The sequence below is a fragment of the Haemaphysalis longicornis genome, unplaced genomic scaffold (assembly GCF_048455015.1).
Source record: "Haemaphysalis longicornis isolate Haplotype H1 unplaced genomic scaffold, Haemaphysalis longicornis Haplotype H1 scaffold_3, whole genome shotgun sequence".
Classification (NCBI taxonomy): Eukaryota; Metazoa; Arthropoda; class Arachnida; order Ixodida; family Ixodidae; genus Haemaphysalis; species Haemaphysalis longicornis.
The window spans coordinates 93,225,909-93,232,903 of NW_027526335.1; the positions used below are offsets into that span (position 1 = coordinate 93,225,909).

Sequence of the window (6,995 nt, forward strand, 5' to 3'; positions counted from 1 at the left end):
ATCACGTGACTCACGGGTCTAAGCTCCGCCGACGGCCGCATTTGCTAGCCGTCGCCGCTGCCGGCTTGGCGCATGCGCTCTCCGCAGCTGGGTCGCTGCTTGACCACGTGACTCGCTGCGGAAATGCGACCTTGGTCACAGATGAGAGCAAGCCCGCGCAGTCTTCTCTGAGCTTTGCGGGGGAACTGGAGGCTTTGAGCCGTCGTAGGATAGCGAAGCTAGCGTTGGAGACTGAGGAAGAGCGAGCCGTTCGGCTCGGAAAACGCCGAAAGCGGAACCAATAGACAAAGGCAGGATTCGGACGAATAGCACGAATAATAACAGCTAAATCAAAAGTTAATCAACTGAAACCAAGCCAGGCTAAGATAAGCTTTCGCTTTGCATATCCAGGGTTAGCTGAGTTAAGCCGCAGCCATTTCTTGCTGGTTTACATTTATATCCACCTTAGATTCGTCAAACACCTTAAAATGTGTGGAATGAATAGCCGGACACAACAGCTAATGAATGCAACATTGGAGGTTCGCGTTCGCGGGGTGTTTTTGAAAATGTGGGCCAATGTTCGTTTTCGTTAGCTCGGCTGATAACCTGATTGTTACTCTGCGGATACTTGCTGCACCTATATGCAGATGGCAGTCTTCGATTTCAAAAGTCGGCCTTCCGAAATAACGGCATGTGTACTATATTTACCCATCTTTTTACGATAATTGATGCGTCTATTTAGGCTGCTTCTGTTGTGTTTCAAGACATTACACTTTTTTTTTCGTGAATACCCAGAAGCCCACCGGGCGAGAACTTCTTCGCCTTGTTGCATTGCTCCCACGATTTGCGAAACAGAACCCTCCACTAAGCACAGTTTCACGCTACTACGATCGAAGAAACATAATTAGAAGATCTATTCTTCGAGGTTAGCGAGAAGAAAATTGACTTGGTACTGTAGTAGCAATGTAGTTTCGGCCTAATATAAAGTCTTTACTACTAGTACTACTATTCCTGTTTTGTCATCAGGCGAGTAAAAAGGTGCGATACTAAATTGTGGCAGCTTCGTTTTTTTTTGTCAGCACTCGAATATATCTTTTTGCGCGTGTAAATGATGGGAACAGTGGATGGGGTGTGGGCTGTTGCAGGATAACAGGCCATGTAGGGCAAAACGTACGGCATAAGATTAATTTAAAGGGACCAACCGCGCGTAATCGCTATCTTCGAACGCAAGTAGTTCGGGGCTCGATGCTGACACAAAGCTTATAGGCTGAGGCTTGACAAACCTGCCTACTGCCACCGTTTGCGCTCTCTAACTCGCCCCCTTTAAACTCGTGAAGGCATGGTCGGTCCCCCTCTTCCTGGAAGGCTTTGGGATATCGCGGTCATTAAAGGGGCCCTGCAACACTTTTCTCACCTTGTTTTCTTTTTGAAATCATGAATGCTTGCACAGCGTAATCAATCAACACATCGAATACTTAGATTAGGGGGTCGAAAAGTATCTGAGCCAGAAATTACTGCCTTATCCTCATCAGTTAACTTAGAAACTCGCTCAAAAATTTTTTTTCCCTTTCCCGGTCTTGGCGTTCTTCGACCGCTGTACTAGCGTCATTATAGGGGTGTAGCGGCTATTGGCCGGCTTTCCTTCAGTTGTAGCAATGTACGCATTCGATAGTCACTTTAAAAAGAAAGCCACAAAAGCAAAGTAGATACGGAAGATTATCTTCTGCGACGAGCAAATCACGTCATGCCGCTCCGTCCAGCTTGTGCAGCGCTTCCGGTCGCGAAGGAAACAGGAAAAGCGTTTATTGGAAGTGTTGTAGAATCCCTTTAATGTTCTTCAATACGTCCCTTCCGGTGAAACTATGCATGTTTACCACTAAAGCTTTTTTTCCCCTTTACACCAGCTCCGACCCCTGCTCCCAGCTTCGGCTGGTGAATAGGGCCCGGAAGGCCGGCTACAGCCAGGGAGTCCTGGACTGAGGACACCCCTCACTGGTCCGGAGTGACTGCACTCAACGGATGGGACAAATAAAGTTTTTCCTCCTCCTCCTTTACACCCGCAGGCTAATTCAATGGCGTTTTCTCAGATGTCAAATAGTTCATCAACGGGAGTGCCATTGAACGACCAATCTAGACCATAAAAAACTGTCTCAGTGTATTCTTATGCCCTTTCTGTATTGCCCAAACAAATGTCATTTTTTTGTGAAACGAGTTAACTAAACTTGCAATATGATCGGCTTTTTCGATGTACATCAGTTTTCTACATTGGGGGCTGCTCTCTGGTGCCTAACTAAACTGTTTTGTAAAGCAATATTTAGCATGCAAGCATTCACATTGAATATTAACTTCGCGAAATAACATTGTAGAAATATCTACGTGTGTAATTTGGCGAAAATATGGCTGTTCACATGATAGCTCCACAAATAGGGCTCAACATGATAGCTTTTTATCTGGCTAGAACCAGTTGAAACACAATGAAGATCCTAGCTTCAATGGCTTTTAAAATTGCAGGATAATTTTGCTCAACGCCCAATAACTTTCCACCGATTGATTCCGAAAGTAATGCAGCGTCCCAAAATAAATGCTGCACATGTACTAAAATAGAATTTAATTGTATGGGGTGCGTAAAAGTTGCGATGTCTACTATGCAGTTATCGTCTGTATATATATGCCCCGCGCCGAAAAATTTGTTTTAGCAGTTTAAAAAAAAAAGAAAAAGAAGGGCTCGTTGAACTTCAACAATTTACGGTTGGTTATCGTGGCGCCAAAAGGAGGTAATATGCCTCCCTGCAGGACGCGTCGCTTTCTGCAGAGGCGTCGCGCCGCATTACGTAAGAGGGCGCCGACCTCTGCTGTTTAGTTTATTATCCTCGTCCTCCTCCCCGTGCATTCAGATTTACCACTCGGGGCCGACTCGACACGAGGCCACGAGCCGTGACAACGTCGTCGCCTCCGGGATCCGACGCGCGCGGTTGTCTCGTCGGAGCGCCGGCGATGCGGTTATCGAGTCGGCGGCTCCCAGTCAAGGCGACTTAAACCGGCGCCAACCGGCGCTGGCCTTGGTTTCCTCCGGCCTGCCCTGCATTTTCAGCTGTCCCCGCTCGCTTGTACACGCCGGACACGTGGGCTCCCCGCCGGCGCCACAACAGTCGCACAGGTGTGCAGGCGAGGAGGCACGAAGAAGGGTTGGCGGGGAGAAGCAACGGGAGAGAAACGGCGGCAAGGACTGTTTGGACGGCGCGCTAGACGCACGTGTGCATTCCGGCGGGAATTAGCTCGCACGGCGGGCTTTTGATCCGACTCCTCTATATTGTATTACTGCCTGTTTTGAGCTGAGATGCCAAGAGTTACACGCGCGCTCGCAGATTGTGAGGTTGTACAGCTGTATAGCTAACGAAAGTGCAACCAAGCTTTTCGAAGAAATCAAGCAGTTGCAGGGGATTCTAGTCAGGGGCTAATGTAAATCACCGGTTGCTGTCAGATTGTTCATATTAGCGGTCATTTTTCCTTCCGATAAAAGCTCTACCACAGGTACCCCTCAGGGCTCAGTTTTAGTTCTTTCAATTTTTTTATTTGGAATGATTTTTCTCGTACATTTCGCAACACTGTCTCTTATACGCCGATGATATTACTATATTTACGTTCTATACTAATTCCATCGCACGTCAAAACGAACTTAAAACTGTCATTGCGCTTTGCGATGTAAGCTGCGAAAGTTACCCGATAGGTGCATTGCACTGTGGCTCATCGCGTACCTCACCTGCAATCGACTCGAATGATTTGTACTAACTTCAAAACGTACAGGAAGATTTTCGTTGGAGCCAAGAATACATTACTTCCTTTAGAAAAACAATTAATTAAAAAAATGGAGATGCACATAGAGACTTCGTCAGATGCATAGAGGTGTGCATAGAGATGCACATAGAGCCCGGAGAGACTTCGTCACTAAACACCTTAAATAAACATTCGAGCTTCAAAATGTCCGCTCATGAATGAACCGACGCTGTCAAAAGTGTCACAGATGCATCTAACCGCGAAGTGGTAAATATTCAGCCGCCAGCCTTTCGCCCCAGGCGAGCCACGGTCCAAGCCGAACGTGGGTGGGCGGATATTGATCGGCGCATTTAAATTCCCTGAGCGATGAGATGTCGGCAGCTCACTGGTCGGCGTGTAGCATAACCGCCATCTAATTCCGCCCTCGCCGACCCACATCTCTCTTTCGACTACGCGAGAGAGAGAGAAAAGAAAAAAAAAAGACCAGTCGGACCGAGTTTATAGCTGTCGAGATATAATTCATCTTTTAGCGCATTCGAAATTCCAGCGAGGTACCGCGTAAATTATCGCTAATACTGTCCCTCAGTTCCCCAGAATGTCCCTATAGGAAGTCCGGGTAAGGAAGCGCCATCTGGGTGGAACTGTCGTAAATAGCGGGCCTGTGGTCCGATCGAAGACTGGCCCCTCCTCGACGATTCCTCGTTTTGTCCCGTTCCTTACAAAGGAGCAGTGGCGGTAATGCAGCCTTTTATCCCACGACATGGATGCCATCAATCGAAGAGAAAATGGCTCGGGAGTCGCGGGAACACGCTTACAGAAACAGGCAAGGTTCGTTACCGCGTACACGGTCTGTGATGCCGGGGACTCGGGAAGTAAATATCCCACAACGAACCGGAACTGCTTGCGGTACCCTGTTTAGTTAGCATTAAAACGACATTTCTCGTACAAAACACTTGGATTAATGCGTGGCTTTCCGCTCACATACGAATACGAGGGAAAAAAATGTCCCCATTCGTATCTCCTCATGAGGCAATTATTATCATCCAGTGCTTTATTTGTTGCCAGTACTATGCCAGATGCAGCCTTCCCTTCGTACAGTGTCTTACAATCATTTCTGAATGGAGTCATATTACCCCGACATTACTTTTAACACGGGGCAGCATTATCAGCGGACTCTTGCTTAATTGTCCACACCGCGGGCTGCGTCTCGGATATTTTGTTCGTGCTGTATCCGCCTGCATATTAGAGGATGACGACAACGCTTATGAAGGCGGTTTGTGCTGTTGTATGCAAATCACGTGAAGAAGAGCTCCGCCCACGAGCTATATACTTTTTGACGAAGTTAGGGTGGACGCTCTATAGCTTGCCAAATCATGTCCAGCTTTTCGAGACATTGTGTTGCCTTTGTGATTATTTGTTCGGACGTTCTCGAGTTTCCTTCAAATTAACCGAGCTCAGAATTGAATAAAAAAACGCTGCTTCATGTTTGGTATCAATTGGGTTCCAAAGAGTTGAAAGCCACGTTTCACTGTGTGGACAGCAGGTTTTGACGACTAATTTGACAAAAAGCTGCAGAGGTTTTCGCAATTGTACCTCGGTAAGTTAGAATTCAAAAGGAAACTATGTTGCACCTAAAATATGGCATTTATTACAACGGTTCTGCTTGGTTGCAAAGAGCATCAACCTATGTCGGAGAAAGGAGAGTATGATCGTTTAAGGGGAAAGACGAAGATGGCTGAAACGGGCAGAGAAAAAAAAAAGCCTTATTTTACGCTGTGTCCCTTCCTCTCACCCCGTCACTCTGCCGTTAGAAAATTTTAATGTTAATAACATCTTTATTAAATACAAGACATCATGCTGACGCGGCGGCAGGGACAAAGGCTCTGTTGTCTGTTCCGGTTCAGGATTGGCCGAGATCCTATACCCCTGAGGTGCTCTGATCTTTTCTCTTGATATTGTACTTTTTTTCAATGCTCTTTAATTATTTAATTTTATCCCCCATCTATTGATTGTTCTAGATCATTTCTTTTCATTTTGTTTTCTTTTTTAGCCTGGCTATGTGCAACCCCCGTTTCAAGTACCAAGCCCCGCCATTGGTGGGGCTAACTTCTTCAGTACTCACTGAAGCCTTCTCTCTCTCTCTCTCTCTCTCTCTCTCTATATATATATATATATATATATATATATATATATATATATATATATATATATATATATATATATATATATATATATATATATATATATATATATATATATATATATATATATATATATATATATATATATATATATATATATATAGATATCGTTCTATACTGTCAATTATTTACCCGCCGCCCCGGTTGTACTATCTTGGTTCTTGGTTCACGGACAAAGTTCTAAAGGAAGTCATCACTGCAGGTGAAGCTGCTGAGTTCCCTTTTGTTGAGTTACGGCATTGCATACTGAAAGATCTTGTCTTCAGTACTAATCGCGTTGGGTTGGCTGTACAATCACTGCATCACATGACAGCACCTGTCACACAGTAACAACGATGCGCAAGGCGTAAATGTCAACCTCCCCGTCTTCCCTACCGAGTAGCAATATGTAAAGGGACAGCCAGATGGGGCGCAAGTTTTCCCGCTTCATCCGTCACTTGCGATCGCGCACTTGGACGCTGGAGCGGCGTGGGGTATACAAAAACTCAACGCGCATACTGTACCGCAATACAGACATGCCACGCGGCAAAGAAGCAAGCCGCACTACAGGCGCTCACCTCACTGCCGGCTGGTTACGGAGAGCGTGCCGTCGGATCATTCAGGGAGGTGTGCTATAACTCAGGCCTGCTGTGGTTGTGCAAGCGGCTGCAGTGATCGGCGCTCAGCCTTTTACTTCAGGGGGTCCCTGCCCCGGCGGCGCGAGCCCATATGTTGGGACCACTTCGGTTCAGCTCCCCCTCTTCTCTCGCTCTAGCAGAGTGCACTGTCCTAAAAATAAGGCACCTCCGGGTGCGTCCCCTTCCGCGCTGCACCATCCGGCTCCTGTAGGTTCTCCACGGGGACGACGTGTGCCTAGGCACTAGGGATATTCGACCTCGCCTGGGGAACGCGCAAGCTCCGGCAGAATAACGGCGCATCTTCGATTCCCTAAACTGTGGACGCAAGCCCGTTGTCTGTGCTTCCTTCACCATCCCTCTCTTACCACAAGACGAAGAGAGGAAAGACTTCAGTTATATTGAGAAAATGGCACCCAAAATCGGC

General features: G+C 46.7%; 1 protein-coding gene across 1 annotated transcript in view; it reads right to left on the minus strand.

Annotated features, from left to right (window-relative positions):
* Positions 1-6,768, minus strand: part of LOC144174880 (kelch-like protein 8) — a 43,736-nt gene extending 36,968 nt beyond the window's left edge. The window contains exon 1 of the mRNA XM_077703836.1: positions 6,512-6,768. The gene's annotated coding sequence lies outside the window, so the exon portion shown is untranslated. The remainder of the gene's footprint in view (positions 1-6,511) is intronic.
* Positions 6,769-6,995: the final 227 nt, after the last annotated feature.